Source organism: Anastrepha obliqua, chromosome 1 (assembly GCF_027943255.1).
Source record: "Anastrepha obliqua isolate idAnaObli1 chromosome 1, idAnaObli1_1.0, whole genome shotgun sequence".
NCBI lineage: Eukaryota > Metazoa > Arthropoda > Insecta > Diptera > Tephritidae > Anastrepha > Anastrepha obliqua.
Window position 1 is genome coordinate 32,149,726 of NC_072892.1, and position 21,460 is coordinate 32,171,185.

At 35.9% G+C, this 21,460-nt stretch overlaps 1 protein-coding gene across 1 annotated transcript in view; it reads left to right on the top strand.

Moving 5' to 3' along the window:
- Positions 1-1,080: 1,080 nt before the first annotated feature.
- Positions 1,081-21,460, top strand: part of LOC129240601 (probable multidrug resistance-associated protein lethal(2)03659) — a 66,361-nt gene continuing 45,981 nt past the window's right edge. Inside the window, exon 1 of the mRNA XM_054876509.1 lies at positions 1,081-1,250. The gene's annotated coding sequence lies outside the window, so the exon portion shown is untranslated. The remainder of the gene's footprint in view (positions 1,251-21,460) is intronic.

Consider the following 21,460-nt stretch of genomic DNA (forward strand, 5'->3'; position numbering starts at 1 on the left):
CACTGGCCATTAAGCGATGTATATAAATCCTGACCAAATTGTTAAACAACATACTTAATGTCAAAGGACAGATGTATAAAATAAATGGGGAATAAACAAAAAAAAAAAAAAAACGGTATTGTACACGAAATTTTGCCAAAAGGTGAAGCAGTTAATAAGGACTTTTGGTTGGGCGTTAGGAGACGTTTACTTGAACTCATTCGCCAAAAAAAAAAAATGATTTTTGGGAAAAGAACTCGCAGATTTTGCACCATCGCACAGTCATTATCCGTGAATTGTTTACCAAGAACAAAACGAATACCATGCAACAACCATCGAATTCATCCGAAAGGGCTCTCTGCGATTTTTTTCTGTTCGGTTGAGTCAAAAAACCACTACAAGGAATGCGTCCTAACAGCCAAGAGGAAGTAATGGAAAAATCGAAAACGGCTCTGGTGGCTATACCGAAAAAATAGAGCTCCAGAAATGTTCGAGAGCTGGATCAAACGCTGGCATAAGTGCGTGTTAATGGCGTGTACTATGAAAGCGATAATATTACTTTTGAGGAATAAACTTGTATTTTGAATTTTCTGAATATATTCCGAGAACCTTTTGATCTAGGACTTACTTTCGTTAGTCTAGGGTTTGCCAATCATATTAGGCATATACATATTTAACGACGGAGCCAGAAAGAAAGTATGCTGGCCCATGTATTATCTCTGTTTTAATGCCTGTTGACTTCATAAGAAAGTAAAATGTGGGGAATTGAACAGTGAACCACACTTCAGCATTTTATATGGGTATTTGGCCGAGCTTCTCCCCTATTTGTGGTATGCGTCTTGATGTTTTCCTCTTCTTCTGCTTTTATGTAGTGCAAGTTTTTTTACTTATCACTCGCTTCTCTCACCCACCGCTATTCACCTATTCACCACATAAATTCCTTCAAAAAGTAACATTTCAGCTGGCAGCACTAAAATGTCCAACACGCGTGGCAGCACTGTGCTGCGTAGAGCAAAACAAAACGCGATAAAAATCTACAATGCCAGTAACAACCAAATACTGACAGTTTGTTTTTTGTTTTGATTACTGCCACAGCACCAACATCCAAATTGCACCACACAAAAATCCAATAAAAAGAATCAAAAATTATAAAAAAAAATTAAAACCAAAAAATTTCAATTATTTCAAGTGCACGAAAATCAAAAATGCTATTAAACGAAATAGAATAATCTGTTCCAGAAGCAAAAGCGCGAGATACCCATCAACTATCGGTGAGCAGAAGCGCCTAAAATCATGCAGCGGGGCAAGTGCGATGAGTGAAAAAAATAAATGATGTGCTCTTTTATTGAAAGTGAAAATTGTAAATTGTAGAAAAGTGAACGGAAGTAGGAGTGCATATCAATATTGTCCAATTATGAATGCACAATAGGTTATTATTATAATATAAACAAAAGGTGGAAAAGTGAATGTGTAATAACTAAACAAAATAAGCGAAACAAAAGACGTTTGCATTGTGTGTTTGCTCTTAACGCAGGAGGGTGGAAAATTCAATAATTCGATTCGATCTGCTGCTGCGGCGGTGGTATAGGTTGGTTTTTGGTTTTGGAGAAGGTGTAACGGTAACTGCCTCCGCTCAGTTCGCCGCCCCGAAAGGTGTATGTGATTGCTGTTCGGCCGATGAGTGATGAGGCCAACATCACCACAGCGTAGTGGATTGGTGTGTACGTGAATGTATGTGAGTGTGGTCATGCATGTGAGTGGCGCTAGCGAATGAGTGTCGAATGCTGCAGTTTGTTATGTCCAAGCGGTTACGGTTCAATAGAATTGTTGGGGAAAACGTGCACCCGCGCCTAGAATGTTTGATTGCTAGTGAATGTTGGCTTTGTTTGATAAATTTGTAGTGTTTATATAGGCACTCGAATTACGGCGTACTCGAATGTAAATATATATGCCGGTTGTTTATATTTTGCTATCAGCTGACATTTATTATTATTAATTAAATATCAAAGGCAATCACCACAAAGAAGCTAAATCGCCCTCAGAAAATCAAATTTTACTCACTTTTCTAAAAGAAATATGATTTATTATTATTTAAAAAAATATATACTCGTATCTGGCATATAGGTAACTGGCGCCTACAATCTTTTTGTTGGGTGTTTGGCTGAGCTCCTCCTTCTAAAGGGTGTTTTTTTAGAGGTTAGGTTTTCAAGATGAAATAAAACGTATATAATTTAATGTTATGGCCAAGAATTTAGCTTTAATATAAAGATAAGGATTTGCCATAATGTTTTAAAAATGATTTCGGGCAAGTGGCCGCCGCGGCTGGCTCGAATAAATTCCAGCCGAGAGGCCCAATTTTCGACCACTTTTTGCAGCAATTGGGGCGGTATGTCAGCAATAACGCGCCGAATATTCTCTTCCAAGACGTCAATCGTCTCGGGCTTATCTGCGTAGACAAGCGACTTCACATAGCCCCACAAGAAATAGTCCAGCGGTGTTATATCGCACGATCTTGGAGGCCACGCCACAGGTCCACGGCGCGAGATAATGCGCTCACCAAAAGTTTCCTTCAATAAATCGATTGTTGCGTTGGCTGTATGGCATGTAGCGACATCTTGTTGGAACCAAAGGTCGTCCACATCAACATCGTCCAATTCAGGCACGAAAAAGTCATTAATCATGGCTTTATAGCGCTCTCCATTGACTGTAACATTATGGCCGGCTTCATTTTTAAAGAAATATGGACCAATGATTCCCTCTGCCCATAGAGCACACCAAACAGTGACTTTTTGAGGATGTAACGGCGTCTCAGCAATGGCTCTATTCATTATGAAATGGCAAACCAAACTGAGCATAAATCAAGTGACAGCTGTCAAAAAGACCATCTACGAAAAAAGTAGTGCCAACTTGAAAACCTAACCTCTAAAAAAAACACCCTTTATTTAAGGAGTGCGTCTTGATGTTGTTCCACAAATGTTCCACATATTTACCTATTAGCACCTTCAAAATATTACCCAACTCCAGAACAACATTGCATTTAAGGTGAGTGAGCATATCTTTTATACAAGGTGGCGCAAAATTAATCATCCAATTTTGTTTTCGAATAATTTTGTTATTAAAAAAAAATGTCTGCCTAGGAGCGACTGCTATTAGAAAAAAACGTATTCTATCAATTGCTATTTTTTTTTAACTCCGTGAAAGTAAGTGATGGTAGTGCCAAATATTCTCTCCTACGAACAGGAACACATGCGTAAATCGAATAAGTGTGTATTTGTTGCTTCCAGACGGCAGAGATTTGATGAGCCAATGGAGATGGGACCCAGATACAATCATCATAATCAAAAGCATGACTCCGAGAGCCGAAAACAAATTCGGCAATGGTTGGAAGAGGATGGGGAGAGGCTGATGAAAACGAGGAAGTGTAGACCGCGACTGAAGGCATTGTTTATACGTTTTTTCTACTATTATGCTGCGTACAGCGACTACTATGATTATGTTACGTACAGCGGATCGTTCAAACATACCCCTCTAGCAAAGCCAATCAGTGAATCAGTGAAATGGACTACTCTAACGACGCAGCAGGTAGATACAGTTGTATGCTGACGCTTCGCTGGAGGGGAATTTTTCGCTGATTCGCAAACTTCTATACTCAACCCTATAAATAAGCAAATTTTTGGAAGAATTGACAACAACATCCAAAATGCTTGATTCACTTGTCATGGAATCACGCTAACATTTTTACTTTTCGTATGATTGTTGAGACATTTATTTAACGGTATCAATTTAAATCATTTTACACCTAATATCACAGTAATTAAATTTTACAACAGTTTTTTCTGGTCGATATGACTGACCAAATGGTGGGAAAATATACTCGTATGTAGTGTGAAATGTAACGTGTTGTAGATGGCCTATGCAGGTATTTTACAAAATCTTCGATTTGATCGGATTAAGCGCATGCAAAGAAACGGCAGGTTTATAGGAAAAAAAATTTATATCACTTAGGAGAAGAATTTGTGGCAGAATAATAAATGTCTTCACAGTAATTTCCATTCAAACCCAAAGGCCGAACTGTGTACTATATAAAGAAAAACGTGGTGGATTAGTGTTAAAGGCAATTTTTCCCTCCGTTTAACGACGATTGTTTTACCTCACGTCTGATTGTTTCTTTCACTTTGTGTAGCTTAGTAGCAGTGAAGGTAGATTGCATTTCTGAATTTGTTTAACTAATACAATGTTTAGAATCCAGACTACTAATAAACTTAGTTAATTTTTTATGTTTACGTTTATAGGCAATAAAATAAGGCAACATTGAGTTACACACAACAAAGATGTTCCTATTATTGTTTGAAATAAAACAAAAACTACATTTTTGTTTTATTATAACAAAGTAGTTAAATGTCGCATAACATTGACAATTGAAATGTCTCAAATCCAAAGCAAAAATTGTACGTAGAGAATGATAGAACAGCGATTTTTAAAGCCAAACCAAACCGAGCTGAACCTCAGCCAATTTCAACCGAAGCCGAATCAAAACCGCATTGAACACTTTAAAGAGCCAAGCATTGATTTTTTAAAAGTATTTAAAAAACCAACAAAAAAAGTTTTAATCACATTAATTTAAACTGCAAAAATAACAAAAAAAACAACTAAAACATTATCTTATCGGAATTTACACCTTTCTAGCAGCATCTCCTACCGGTATGGAGCTGACTACAGAGCACTCAATAATTGCTCACTAGCCACATTCGTTGGAGGAGCAGATAATATTTTAAAGCAATTAAAAATAATGTGGGTCTTGATACCAATATTCAAAAAAATCCTACAAAAAGTTTATATAATTTTTGACGGAAATTTTTTTTCGAAATTTTCGGCTCTCTTCTGGCCGAAACCGAATTAAAATTTTGTAGTCGATGCCGAAGTTCGGCCGTTCTCTAATTTTATGACTCCGAAATGAATATTGGGCTTTGAGAAGTGATAACTTTTAGTAAACGGTTGCTCAACGGCTGAAGATAAACAGAAATTTCTTCTTAGGGGGCTTAAAAGCTTCGAGGCTAAGAAAGAATTAAAAAAAATATTATATTTTCCTGGTTTTGTAATGAAAATTATTTTTACTAAGTTTCATAAATAAATGAAAACATATTTTCCTGATTTTGTAATGAAAATTATTTTTACTAAGTTTCGTAAATAAATAAAAAAATATTTTCCTGGTTTTGTAATGAAAATTATTTTTACTAAGTTTCGTAAAGAAATAAAAACATATTTTCCTGGTTTTGTAATGCAAATAATTTTTACTAAGTTTTGTTAAATAGCATAATTTTATTCAAATGTTTTTGTGAAACGCTATATGTTTTTTATTAGAAACTTTTTAAAAGCAGAAATACACTCTGAAGCAAAGCGCATTCATAGAAGGTTATCTCTGTGGAGCACCTCATTTGTTGCTTTTTTTTCTTGCGATTTGGTGCTCTGAATGTTGTTTTTTGTTAATTTTGTTGTCATTCCATTTGTTTATTTACATTCCAATTGAAATACTGCAATTGTAAAAACAAATTTATATAAGTTTTGTTTTTGTACTACCGCTATCACCTTGTACGGGTATGGATGCACCTTGTTCAGAAATTTTTTCATTTCTATCATTCCGCTTAACGAATGGGAGACGACGTACTCGATCACGGCGATCGCGCAGATGCTTACAATTCCAAAATTACACATGACAATTTATCATAAAAATTTCTATGAATCTTCAAAAATGCTTAATTCGGCTAAGTACATAGGTATGTACATATCTATGTGTGTATGTACAAACGCAAAACACCACTTGTACTTCCCATTTCTTCTCCTTTCGGACTTTGAGTAAGCGCCGAATGCTTATTGAATATAAATTACCTCTACCGGAGGAATTTCAGCCATCAATTTGATTTTTATTGATCGCTTTTCAAAATGCCGAACCACCTAAAGGAGAAATGTACGAGCTCACCTACTCAATTTGTAATTGTAATAAATATGCGTATATGTGCATGAGTACCTGTATAAATGTGTTGGCACATACACACATACACATATAAATATATGCACATACACATGTGCATGTAGAACCGCTTTTCATGTTCCATGTGCGGTGCTGTCCATATAAGCTATTAAAGGGATAAATGGGTCGTAAAATTTTCATATACCAAATAATTTCATCAACGACTGAATTTAATGCATTTACGTGATGTGCCCGCAGACATTTACTATATTTTTAGATGTGAATATTAAAGAAGGGTTTGTGGTTTCTAAAAAATTTATAGACTCCAGTGAAGTATTGAAGAAATAATTCTCTAAGACTCACTCGACAGTTTAACGGTGTTTTTTTTTTCTAAATAGAAACAGAATAAGTTTGAGCTAAAGTACAAACCCACATTTATGACTTGGCAATATTAGAATGTCATTCAAGGTTTACCTGCTTATCATGAAGCTTACCGGCGAGCAATGTTTGGAAATTATTACAAATTACTACCGAAATTCTAAGTCGGTGGCTGCAACTTTATGGACGTTTATGCTAATCATTTCACCAGACGGTTGGATATGCTATAGGGCAGGGGTGGCCAAACGGTCGATCGCGATCTATTAGTTCAGTCGATCGTGGCAAGTCAAAAAAATATAATTACAATATACATACGTGGAACAGACTGCACAACACTGCTGCACGCATTAAAGGTGGTAAACTATCGACACTATCGATGGTTGAGCACTATCGAGTCGACCTACTATTGATAGTTCTGCACTACTGATAGTGTTCGATAGTGCCACCGACAGTTTTGTTCATACATCACTGAAATAAATTGCGCGTTTATTCATTTGTAGCGTCGCTTGGCTTGTGAAAGTAATTTTGTTGAGTGCAGTGAGAATTGTTTTACTTAAAATTAAACAAAAAATTTTTTGCTAATCTAGTAGAAGATGCTCAGACCCAATGCTCACACGAATGCTCAATAAATAAGTAGTTTTTTAGAGTAATTTTTATGTTTTTCTTCTTAATAAAATAAAAAGACTACATAATTGTGTACTGAACTATGCTGTTTTATTAAGGTTCTTAAGAAGTATGTAATTGGTAGATCCCATAGGGGTCGTCAGTGAACAGTAGATCTTGGGTCTAATCAAGTTGGCCATCCCTGCTATAGGGGATAAATTCGAGTCAACATATTCATTATTACATCTCCTGTGCTGGTTAGGCAATACACTCAGTTATGTTTCGGAAAAATGACAGTTGTCAAGCTGGAATTCCGTACCAAGCGTTTCAAGCGCTATGGTTTTCAGTGCTTTACTCAGCTGACCGCTTTGACCTATGATCAAAAAGTACCGGAAAATGTTTAATTTAAACGAACCGCGCACGTGGGAACCAGTGCGGTTTTCTTATGTTGGTAGGACTGTAAGACACACAACTGTCACTTTTTAGTGCCATCGGATCATTAGTGTCTGCCTGGTGTGTCTTTAAGAATTGAGAAGGTTCAGAAACGTTTCACTAGATTTGCCATTAATTCCCTTCGTTGGCCTTGTAGTTTGGCTGCACATAAAAGTAGATGACTTTTGTTATGCGAAGAAAAATGTCATCGGTAATGTTTATAAGGGACATAGTCACGAATCATATCAAGTGCTACTTCTTACTGGAGCTACAATAGGTTCCATTTACCTTATCACAAGACCAGTTTTAGTCGTAATGAACCGAAAAATTTAGATATACCTGTACCCTATGATCAAAAAGTATCGGCAAGGTGATGTTGAGTTTTTTCTTCGATTGCCAAGGCGTAGTGCACCATGAGTACCTTCGATCGTGCCAGACAGTCAATAAAGAACATTAGTTATTCGTTTTAGAGCGTTTGAGAGATGCTGTACGCCGGAAATGTGGGCAAACAATTCTTGGATTTTGCATGATAATAACGCGCCATCGCACCGAGCCCAAATTGTGCTATTGATTATTTGGCTAAACACCAAGTAAATACCATCGTGCGACTTCTTTTTGTTTCCCAAGTTGAAGTGACAATTTCGTGGAAGGAGATTTCAGTCGATAGAGGAGATCAAAGAGGAAGCGACCAATCAGCTGATGGCCGTCTATTCGTCGGCCTACCAGGGGTGCATGGAGGACTGGGCACATGTGTCTTGCTTCAGACGGGCCATGTTTTTAAGGAGATAAAATAAATTTGTCTGAAATTTAACTCTGTTTTGTTTTTTTTAAACAATCCCGGTTACAAATCCAATGTTTGTGGATATGACGAGCAAGTTATCTGGAATGTATCGCCAATGTCTACCAGTTATATTAAAATGAAAATAGTATTATTTTATATAAAATTATTTGCTCAGTTAATTAAATAAAATATTCATCATCATCATCATCAGGCAGCGTTAGAACTCAGGGTGAGCTTTAGCTTTATCAACTAGCCTTCTCCATAATTTCAAGCAAATTTCCATTCTTAAATTTAGATAAATTTTACTTCAGATCCGATGATAGAGATTGGTTCTTTTAATGAATTTAGTTATTAGTGATATAAATATTTGTTCTCTACAGGTGGCATGCATTGAGCAGTTCAGGAGAAGTTGAGTAACTGTAACTACGATGTCTGAGTGTGCAAAAACAGTGTATTGGGTTTGTAAAGGGTGTTTTTTAGAGGTTAGGTTTTCAAGTTGGCACTACTTTTTTTGTAGATGGTCTTTTTGACAGCTGTCACTTGATTTATGCTCAGTTTGGTTTGCCATTTCATAATGAATAGACTTACACCTGAACAACGTTTGCAAATCGTGCAAATTTATTACGAAAATAATGGTTCGGTTCGCGCGACGCATCACAAGAAAATTTTGTTCAGCGATGAAGCTCACTTTTGGTTGAATGGGTATGTCAATAAGCAAAATTGTCGCATTTGGAGTGAACATAATCCACAAGCCATTGCTGAGACGCCGTTACATACTCAAAAAGTCACTGTTTGGTGTGCTCTATGGGCAGAGGGAATCATTGGTCCATATTCCTTTAAAAATGAAGCCGGCCATAACGTTACAGTCAATGGAGAGCGCTATAGAGCCATGATTAATGACTTTTTCGTGCCTGAATTGGACGATGTTGATGTGGACGACCTTTGGTTCCAACAAGACGGCGCTACATGCCATACAGCCAACGCAACAATCGATTTATTGAAGGAAACTTTTGGTGAGCGCATTATCTCGCGCCGTGGACCTGTGGCGTGGCCTCCAAGATCGTGCGATATAACACCGCTGGACTATTTCTTGTGGGGCTATGTGAAGTCGCTTGTCTACGCAGATAAGCCCGAGACGATTGACGTCTTGGAAGAGAATATTCGGCGCGTTATTGCTGACATACGGCCCCAATTGCTGCAAAAAGTGGTCGAAAATTGGGCCTCTCGGCTGGAATTTATTCGAGCCAGCCGCGGCGGCCACTTGCCCGAAATCATTTTTAAAACATAATGGCAAACCCTTATCTTTATAATAAAGCTAAATTCTTGGCCATAACATTAAATTATATACGTTTTATTTCATCTTGAAAACCTAACCTCTAAAAAAAACATCCTTTATTATTCATAAGATGGCCGTGTGTTACTTTCGTGTGACCTAACCGAAGACGTTCGAATTTTATAATGGCTAGTCGTATATGTATTTCTCTAGTTTTTCGTAGGAAGTCTGTTATATGGGTCTTTGTGTAGTTAATATTTCTATACCAGTCATTCGTAAGGTTCAATACGAAGTATTGTTTGTTGAAGAAGGGCTGTTTAATATGATTTTTAATGTCGAATAAGTTGAAGTTGTCTGTGCGAGTTACTGGACTTTGATGTGCTTGTTTGGCGGATTGGTCGACGAAGTTGATTCCAACAATTTTATTGTGTCCAGGCACCCATACTAAAATAATTTTTGGGTGGTATGGCGTGATAATATTTCTGATAGTGGTTCTGTAATTGCTTTTATTTATTGTATATTGGATATGACATTAAGAGCAAAGAGTGAGTCTGAGCGTATTGCAACCTTTTTCCCCTTGTGTTTTATTAGATTTATGGCTTCAGATATGGCATATTTTCGACTGAATATACAGGACTTTGGTATGGAATAATTGATATTTTTATAATTTCATTTCCTAAGGTTATGCTATATGATGTACTTTGATTTACCTTAGATCCATCAGTGTAAGGAAAATTATAGTTCTGATATTTATTTCTAACTTCGTTGAACAGTGCATGATCTTGAATCGGGTTTGTGTTGTTCTTGTTGTGTATACGAATATACTGTCAATTGTTTTTGGGTTAAAAGGCCATGGGGGATAGTTATGTGTATTTAGTTGTCCTCAGAGGTACTATATCTGCTGCTGAGCAAAGTTCTATGATTCTACTTATAGATGACTGTATTATGAGGATTATATTTCCTCTTTTCTAGGTTATTGATGACACTACAAAGCGGGTTATCTTGCTTTGTTACGAGAACTTTTAATAGTTTAGCGGCATTTAAGAGGTATCAAAGAGGATATTCAAAATTCAATATTTTGATTCCAAAAATTTGCGATTGACGCGTCTTAATAAATATATATTAGGGTGGTAAAAAAAATGTTCCAGACAACTGCTAAAATTGTAGAAAATGGAGAAAAAACGAGGTTCATATTTTTTACTTTGTAATTGGTTAAAATTTAATGGTGGTGCCAGAGCTTTGAAATATCCAATGGACTTTGCAGCGGTAAATATATTTTTTATCCCCAAAACTAAATATTTTTTAATCAAATATGAATATAATATATTTCTTCAGAAATTTTGAATTAATGAAATTCTGAAAAATGTAAATGTTATGAAACCGTTATTTAAAAGGTAAGGCCACTCTGAAATTTTCAAAAATCGGTTTTTTTTTCAATTATTATTTTGATTGTTTGATCCATAGTTTCCATTTTGGAATTGGTTAAAATTTAATGGTACTGCCAGTGTTTTGAAATTTCTAATGGATTTTACAGCGAAAAATATATTTTTTAATTCCTATAAAATCCTTAAAACTAGATATATTTTAAACTAATATGAATATTTCCCTTCAGAAATCTTGAATTAATGAATCTTAAGAAAATGTTAATTTTGTGACACCGTTATTTAAAAGATAAGATCACCCTAAAATTTTCTAAAATCGGTTTTTCAATTTTTCTTTAAATGCTTGGGAAGGCATTTAATATTATTATGAAGATACCTAAAGTCAACATTAATCTTTCATATGCTGAAAGTAATCAATACCACTCAAAGAGGTACATGTCCGATTTTTCGACATGGGGTCATATATTGGTTACGGAAAAAAATAGCTGATATAATTTGAGAAATAAATATGTTTACTACAGAATTTAATTTACTGTATTCCTCAGTAGGCAAATATTTTTATTCATTCAAAAATGTTTATTTTTAACGATTTTATATAACTTATTCGAAAAAAATATATTTTTCCAATGTTGAATACAAGAGAAACTTCACACACCCTGGCGGTACCATTAAATATGAATGGATCTTTTTCTTCTTATTTACTATAATTCTGAGGCGTGAGAGCATGAAACTTCCAAAAAGTTGATTTTCTCACACATTTTTGGATCAACCTAATATGTATGCATATGTATGTGGGCATAGAAAAGCATGCATTTGAATTTAAAGTTTTCGCACTAACACCAATTTTCTCTATTTCTGCGTGTGTGTAGGTAATTTAGGTGTTAACACGTATTTTAGCAATTAATAAACCGCGTCTTTGCATATCTTTACTTTAATTGAGTTGTTGTCTTTTGCGGAAAATCACCAGTTGCCGGCAACTTCCTATGCAATTGGAGAGCCAAAATCGAGAATATAAATAGCACCAAATAACACTAACCTAATTGTTGCTTCATGCTCGTTTTCCAACTAGTGCCCGTATTGAGTAAAATGCTTTCACTTATAGACGAATTTGTGTGTGCGACTATGGAGAATTTCAAATTTGGTGTTACCCAGCCAACATCTGAAAGATGGGAGGTAGCAAACGATATTTCGGAAGAGCGGTTGACAATTACAAAAACAAAAAAAAATATCGAAATAGATTTTTGATTTATTTTCTTTTTCCACGGCAACGTATTAAAACAGCCACTCTTTTTGAAGAGCCTTAGACGTTTAGAAGTTTATCAAAGACAACCGACCAACCATTTTTTGAGAATATCAAAGTAAATATTTGAAGCATATCGTTTTCAGTGCGAAAAAAAATGTTTTGAAAAATCTTCATTCCACACTTGAACCAACAGAATTGTATAGAAACGTTGAATAAATACAATACTCGTAAGATTTATGTTATATTTAGAATTTATAATAATGTAATGTAACATATACGCCCTCTCATTTCCATTAACATTATCTGCTAATGCGAATATGAATGCATACATACATACATATGTACGTCTTGCCAGAGTCTTCGTTTGTGCTGTATTCCGTATACATTAACAGCAGTAGGGCCAACAGTAGAGCAGAACATTCTCTGTAGAGCGCCCTCATTTGTGGCTTGTAGGTAAGCAGCGCTGTTATGTGGGCATGTATGTTAGATTCTACAGGATTTTTTCAATGTTTTCAAGTTCAATTTTTAAAAAACATTAAAAAAATTTGTTTGCCTAAGACAAGAAAATTTGTATTGCTTTACGAACAAGAAAAATGTGTTTCGAAATACATACTTATCTAGTATAAATTATAGGCTAGTGATTAGTTTCTATGAACATGGGAGAGCCACCAAAAATTCGCATTTTCATTCTCTCCATTTCTACTCGTTTTCTCAGCAACTCGTTTTCTATACAACAATAAAATTCATTTTATAACCGCAGATGCGACTCAGGTCATATTCGTAGAGTCTGATTTTTGTTATGATAAAAAGTGCAATTATTGTGAAAACACTCCTCATCTAGCGTGGCAAAATTTTTAAATGCACACATTTCACATTTCGTGCCATTTCGTGTCACATATTATCGCCAAAAACTAATATAATCTGTACAAAAGGTATACTTTTCCCTCGCGGATGATGGAAAATGATAACTGGGTAAACTCATCTAGCTTTCAAATAACAAATGCAACACATCAATCAACTTTACAATTTGTATTTGTGTTTTGAAATATCTACACAACACGAATACACTCAAAGATATTCAGCAATTAATTAAATTGCCATTGTTTGTTTTGTTAGCTCTTAAGCAATACATAAGAAGGGTGATCATGCAATCTGTGCAAACTACCGCGGGATAAGCCTGCTTAACATCGCATACAAGACCCTGTCGAGCGTATTGTGCGAGATAATGAAGTCCGTCGTCAACAAACTGAACTATCAGACCTGGTAAGTCCACCATAGATTAGATCTTCACAATACGCCAAATCCTGGAGAAAATTCACGTAAAACAACTCGACACACGCCATCTCCTCGTCGATTTTAAAGCCGCCTTTTATGGCACAAAACTAGTACGGAAAGGTTTCAAATCAGGTGACGAGGTTTCAATCAAGGTGATTCTCTATCTTATGACTTTTTATATTGGAAATAATCTTTCGCGCTGCTGAGCTAAAACTCACTGGCAACTAGCATATGCCGATGACATCAACATTATCGGCGCAACCAACCGCACTGTATGCTCGGCATACTCCATTTTAAAGAGAGAGGCCAGCAATGTTGGTCTTGCGGTGAATGAGGGCAACACAAACTAGCAGCTGTCAACCCACAAGAAGTCTTCGATAATATATAGTATGTAGTATGTCAGTATTGACAACCATCAATTCGAAGTTATGGAGAACTTTGTCTACTTTGGGATCAGCATTAACAACAGAAATGACGTCGGCCTGAAGATTCAATGTTGAAAGCTCTCTATTGCCTTTCTAATGTTGAGGCTTCGCTTCATTTTTCTACCCACCCATCTACGCCTTCTTTTCTTCATCGCGAGAATTTCACTTCACAGTAGTTTTATACTTTTTTAAACTAATCACTTAACATATTAGAGTAATTAAATGGGCCGATATCATACTGGAAAATGGAAAAACTGAGTATATAGACATATTATTTATTTTGCTTTATATCATTTCTCAACATAAAATACAAACAAGTGTTTACTCATTTTACTGCAATGCAGAGAATTCACGCCGCAGCATATATGATACAGCTAAAAAGGAGCAACTAACATATGTCCACCAAACATTGAGACTAACTTCTGGCATACGCTATTTGAAAGCAAACAATTGAACTAATAAAAAATAGTTTAAAAAAACAAAAAAAAACACGCTTTTATTGCCCATCGAACTAAAAAGTATAAAATAAATTTTAATGACAAAGAGACCTATAATGAAGCAATAGCAAATCGAACGATCAGTCATAGTCAACTACCTCAGAACAGAATTATAACAAAAATTAAGATACAAATAGAATAATTCAAATTAGAGTTAAAAGCGTGGGATGCTTGAAATAGTAAATATTACAATCATTCTATTGGCAACTACCTATGTACAGAGGGTTATGAAAGTGAAGCAAAATGCATCCCACGCTTTTAACTCTAATTTGAATTATTCTATTTGTATCTTAATTTTTGTTATAATTCTGTTCTGAGGTAGTTGACTATGACTGATCGTTCGATTTGCTATTACTTCATTATAGGTCTCTTTGTCATTAAAATTTATTTTATACTTTTTAGTTCGATTGGCAATAAAAGCGTATTTTTTAGTTTTTTTAAACTATTTTTTATTTTCTACTTTTTAGTTCGATTAGCAAAAAGGCGTGTTTTTTAATTTTTTTTTTTAACTATTTTTTATTATGAATGAAAATTATTGTTATCATTGCAGTCAGTGAATTAATGATTCGATATATTCGTGTTATATTTAATTCCTTTCTTATCGACTGTGAGTCTAAAGCTATGCAGTTATCGGCCGTGATAAAGAAGTAATCGGGATGAAGAACTTATTTCGTGGAGGGAGCCTGCGAAACGGCTACCCCACTCCATTGGCCAGTTTTTTTCGATTTTCGTGGTGTGGTGCACTATGAATTGCTTCCACCTGGCCAAACTGTTAATAAGGAATATTATTTGAGCGTTATGCGTCGTTTACGTGAAGCAATTCGTCTAAAAAGACCAGAATTATGGGCCAACAACTCTTGGTTTTGCATCACGATAATGCACCGTCTCTCACTGCACTCGTTCTTCGTGACCATTTCGCCAAAAATTCCACGCATATCGTTCCGCAACCACCGTTTTCGCCAGATTTGGCTCCGTGTGACGTCTAGCTATTCCCAAAACTCAAGAGACCACTCCGGGGAACGCGTTTCGAGTCGATTGAGGAGATAAAAGCTGAATCGAAGAAGGTGCTGATGGCTATACCGGAAATGGACTATTTGGCATGTTTCGGGGATTGGAAAAATCCTTGGTGTATTTCATCGAGAGGGGATTGTTTTGAAGGGGATGAAATTGATTTACAAGAATTAATAAAGATTTTTCATTTTACAACCAAATTCACCTTACTTTTTGCCCACAGGTAAAAAAAGATAATATTAATCCTGGCAAGCCTAATAAGGATAATGGAAAACTTTTATCAAATTATTGCATTGTCATCGGTCCTTGATAGGTGTGCAAAATTCCAAGTCGATCAGATTTTTAGAAGCCAGTGAAAATTAAGCTCAAAGATTCCGTTACATACATACATACATACATACATACATACAACCCGACCTAATAAAAGTGTGTTAAAAATTGTTTTTATTTGCTACTACTTACATATCAAAAAAACATTTAGATTACACTCAATGGACCAATGTCTTCGATTTTTCGTAGAGTAGAGCGAATGTCCCGATTTAACCATTCCTCGTTTCGTGCCTTCCAGCCCTTTTCGTACACCATCCGCTTGAGAACTGCCCAGAAATTTTCTATTGGACGTGCTTGTGGCACGTTTGGAGGATTGCCCTTTTTTGGCACAAATGGTATTTTTTGTTCAGCTTGGCAGCTTGCAGGGTCTGGCCAAAACATGATTACGTCGCTATTGTGATATTTATCGATGAATTTCTTCAGTTTTGGCAAGCATTGACCTATATAAACGTCGCTTTGGCCTTGCTTTTGCGAATCAATTGTTCTGAAACACCCTTCGAAGAAAGGTCCACTCACATTAGCACCTTTAACTCAAATTTTGATTTTATGGCATATTTAACTTCGTTTGGTGTTGTTTCGATGTTGCCAGTGTAAAAACCGTCGTTGCCACTCAATTCATGATGAGAAAATGTGAAGTACGATTCATCATCCAAAATTATGAATTTTTCATTCGCAAAGTGTTCACGACGAAGAACGCGGCAGCAAATTGGTATTTTCTCGAGTTGTTTCGCAGTATATTTTGGTGCTCGCTTACGCTTACGATAAATTACATTGTTTTTCTTTAAAATCATGTGAACACCAGACTTGGAAATGCCAAATTTTCGTGTTAATTTGCATGTTGATTGACCAACCTTGTTTTTGGTACTTAACAGCAGGTGTTGTTCGGTGTTGTGGCACTTACTTTTGGTGGGCGATTGGTGGGTTATACCGACGTTATTTTCCTATTCTTTTCCACTCCGGCAATCTTTCAAAACACGAAAAATAGTCCCACGGGAGATTGGTTTATCTTCAAACACCTTCAGAATTTCACTTGCACTGAGTCGTCCAAAGAGATTGGCGAAAGATTTACGTAAATCCAGCTTGTACCGCATTTTGAATAGAAACTTTCGCGTAATATGAGTTTGTCAGTTAAGTATAAGCCCACTTGGGCATGACAAGTGCATGGAGCTACATCTGTGTGTTTCTTTATGCACTCAAATATATGTATGTCTGAAGTTAGTCTGAATGCTTAGTGAACATATGTTATTTATTTCTAATTTCTAGTACTTTCGGGTACCTTTATTATTAATTGCAGCTTGAAGTCTACGTGGCATGGAGTCAACCAATGTTTTTAGGTATTCTAGACTATTTTTTCCACTCTTGAAGTAGCGCCTTTTTAGGATCAGATTTGTTATGGATGTAAGATTTTCTCATATTTGTCTTCAAAACCGACCACAAATTTTCGATGACGTTCAAGTCCGGTGATTGGACAGGAGTTGCAACAATGTAGGGGCATTTATATATTAACCATTTTTATATTATTTGTGACTTGTATCATACTTAGGGTCGTTATCTTGAAAAAAGCGAAAGTCATCTTCAGTCTTTAATTTTCTAGCGCTTTGCCCAAACCATAATGTTCCTACTGTCGTGTTTTATAACGGGGCGCAAATTTTGGGTATTAAGCTCCGTTTGGCATCGTGCTATATAAAATGTTTGACATCTGGTCCAAATAAGTTTATTTTTACCTCGTCTGCAGAAAGTACAGCCCTCCAAAATGCTGGGGTCTTATTTTGATGGTCACGCGCAAGCTGCAATCTCTTACTTCTATTCCTTGCACTTACGTAAGGGCTATTCTACCATTTAAATTTGCTTCCTCAGTATTTTCCGAACACTTTCTGGATTCTGGATAGCAAGTCTTACCTAAATCCTTTTTAGCCATATCAGTTAACTTTGGAGCGCTTGTTGCTGGATTTTTCTTCACTTGGCACACCGACCACTGACACTCTTTCTCTGTGAAAGTTTTATTTGAAGCCTGTCCTTCCTTATTACCACATCAATTTCATGCATAAGGCAGTCAATAATGTGTTGAACTGTTGATGAACTTATATGTACAACTTTAGCTATTTTACGAAGCGACATTCCTTTTTTGAAATGCTCCAAAACTAACTCACACTTTTCCATCGAAGTTCGTGGTCCCATGGGCAACAGAAACAAGCGTACATAAAATTTAATATAGCTTTATGTTAAACTCACTCTACAAACTCTCGCATACTAATAATTCAATTTAGTTTGTTGGAACTTGCGCCGGGAATAGCGGTACAGTATCATTTAAGCTGCCCCGTGAATTCTCTGTTTTTACTTTGTTTTTTGCTACAACGAAATCAGTGGGCACTTTTTTGTATTTTATGTTGAGAAATAAAATAAAGCAAAATAAATGAGATGCTTGTATACTCTGTTTCCCATTTTCACAAAATATTATAAAATATGGAACACTTTACAAAAATCGTATCTGTATCAAATAGGGTGTGAATGACTGTATTTGTAGAATAGGCTGTTTTGAGCCGGATCGTTTTTTTTAATTTTTATCATAATCTGGTAGATAATTTCATTGCATTTATTTACTGGAGTTTACTCCTTAAGAAACGATATATAAGGCCCATGATATGAAAAATATGGGTAGTAAAATCGTGTGAATCACCGGAAGTGTACGCTGACGGAAGTGACGCGTTGCCCTTTTTCTATATTCTAGTGAGAATAAGCACTGCCTACCTTGTGGCGCTACTTTGTTGGTGCAAACTTTTAGGAAATATATATTTCCTTGTGGTTGCTAATTTCTAGTCAGAAATAACACTGCCCACATTTTGGTGCTTATTTCCGTTTCCTATCTAGTGCTTGTGCGTTCGTTGAGAACCTACATATACCAGTGATATCGTCTGAACCTTTGGAGGAGATTGTCTTCAAAAACCCTGACAATGGTTCATCTGCCAATTACACGCCAATGAACTACCCCTTAGACATTTGTTTGAATACATTGATGGCTCTACGTCTGAAAGCTTTAACGCTGAAATAGAGAAAAAATTGAAGGATTGTGAGAAGCTTTCTTTCGTCAATTATAAACCAATTATATTCACACTACCAGATATATCCAGTGAAAAAGATTGAAGTACGGATCAAAAATACCTATTTGATATTTGTAGTGTTATTATAAGTAGACATTGCAACGACAGCTTAAAAAAGAAAAACCCCAAAAAAATTGTTTATTCCAGGTGGCTTACTATAGCGAATAGAATAAATAAATTTATATTTTTCCAGTAATATAGAAAAGGTCTTCATTTACTCCTTTTGCATATTAAATATATTTTTAAATATCACGGTAATCGTTCTAAAGGAATAAACTCCAGTCGCGTGTCGGAGCTGACACACACACCTTTTTTTTTAATATGATATCCGGTATATATATGTATATCCGCGGGTAGGAGTTATAGCACATGGTTGATTCGATCAGTCCGATTTGTGACTACTTTTTCCAATAAATCTGGCCGTATGGCATCAATAGCGGCTTGAATATTGCAATAAATGGATTCTTAAGTGCGCCATATGGCAAGTTGCGTCGTCTTGTTGGAAACAAATATCGTCGATGTTTAACTGATTAAGTTTTGGGCACAAAAATTCAGTCAGTAAGCCTCGATAGCGCTCGCCATTCATCGTAACCGCAACTCTCTCAGCCAGTGCTCTATGAACTTCGCGAAGAGAAATTTTTTAATTTTTTTAAATCAAATTGTCTCAATTTGGAAGCGTTGTTCTGGCCATGACGAATCTATCCAAGGCGCTGGCATTCGAGCAACAACAAGGGAAAGAGAATGGAAGAGAATGAAATGAACTACAAATAAATAAAATTATTCTGTCACGCAACCACTTTTCGTCATTCCGTTTTACTAACATTTCTAATTCAAAAGCGAATGGAAGAAGAGAAAATAAAATACTCTAATCACATCACCTTCTATAGGTACATCTTGGCTCTGGCGTTAAACGATTCATGATGACTTGCCAAATCCTCAGTAAGATTCAGAAACACAGTTAGCCATTCTCAGCTGTCTAACCATAGTCATCGATATTGGTAGCTCTCATGCAGCTACAAAAAAATACCCTTTATCTTTTATATTTAAAGAGAAGGCTGCGGTGCACTCTGGCGGATGAGCACATTTTGAGTGATTTAAAAATTATGCTCGTAAATACTTGCATATATACAACATATGTATGCGTGTTAATATTGGAAATAAGGTCAAAAGGGAATACAAAAAATGAAGAAGAGGAGTAAATAGTTAAGGGGACAGATACCTGTAAACGGCCATATTTTCCTTGATTTTCATTAAAATTATTAAAAATGAAGAAGGCAATATATTTTTTTTTAAATTGGCATACGGTTTATTTATACATTAAATTCATATAACAAATTTTTTTTTATTTTAATCATTTAAAAATGCGGATGTACAGTCAATTCTTCCAGGAAGGTCGCAGCGGGGCTTCTCAATCGGCCGGCATTGTAGCATCGGCGTCAGTGACTTGAATACATAAATCCAAAAATATTATTATTGGGAACAAAGCAATAAAAAATAAAAAAAAACTTATTTACTTCCCCTTTAAAACAAAAAAAATGGTTAAAAAGAATTTTAGTTCTGATTTAATTTACGAGAACGTTGATAACTCACGAAACCTCCTGGACACATAAATAGCACATCCTCAAAAATTCCAAATAAAAGCAAGAATAGTAAACAAATCAGTTAAGTAATAATATTGCTTTACCAGATTAGTATTTTGTACTAATATACATATATCCACTGTTTTTGATTACTTCTTCAAGCCGTCGCTCCATGCTTTCTACAAGCTTGTGGCATCTTTCCTTTGGAATCGAGTACCAAGCCTCCTCAACTGCGGTCTACAAACCATCAAAATTTTTAATATTTTTGTTAGCGATTTTGACCTTAACGTCATTCCACAAATTTTCTATTGGATTGAGATCAAGGCTCTGTGCAGGCCAATCCAGTACATTAATTTTTTCTCTTCTGCGCCATTGCGCAAGACAGTGAGCTTTGCAGTATGCTTAGGATCATTGTCCTGCATAAATGTCCAATTTAATGGCTTAACTCAAACACAAATGGCTCCATTTTATTTTGGAGTATATCCAGATACTGAAATCTATTCATTTTACCAACCACGCGAACCATCGGCCCAACACCATGCCAGGAAAAAGCTCCCCAAATCATGATGCTTCCGCCGCCGTGTTTAATCGCCTTTTTTGTGAACCTAGGATTTAGTGCTTGATTTTTTGGACGACGTACAATAGTTTTCCCATCTCGTCCCATCGTATTTATTTTGGTCTCGTCGGTCCAAAGTACGTTTTCCCAAAATTGAATAAATGTGTTTATGGGTTTTTGCAAAGACAAGTCGGTGTTTGATATGTCTTTTTGAGAGGAGTGGCTTTTTTCTGCTTATGCGGCCAAACAGCTCGGCTTTGTTAAGTCGCCTTCCTACAAGCTTTCTGGACACCTGTAGACCAGATTCTTGGTTTATTTCAAGCATTATTTGCCGTGACGACTTAAAAGGATCTGCTTTGCTTTTGCATATTATAGCTCTATCCACATTAACATCAGTTTTTCGCGGCTTTGGTTTTCTTCCCGTTTCAGCATTGAAGAGCTCTTCACTAAACACTGAAATATAAAATATTGAGTTGGACCAAAACTATGTCTCTTAAGATAAGTAGGTCGTGGAACAAAAAAGCCACTCACTCACACTTTATTGATCATTCATTCGAGCCTTTTGGCTATTTAAATACTTATACATCGGAGTATTTATCTACATAGTAGCAGAAACATGCAGCCTCATTGACAAAAGCAACGTGCCATT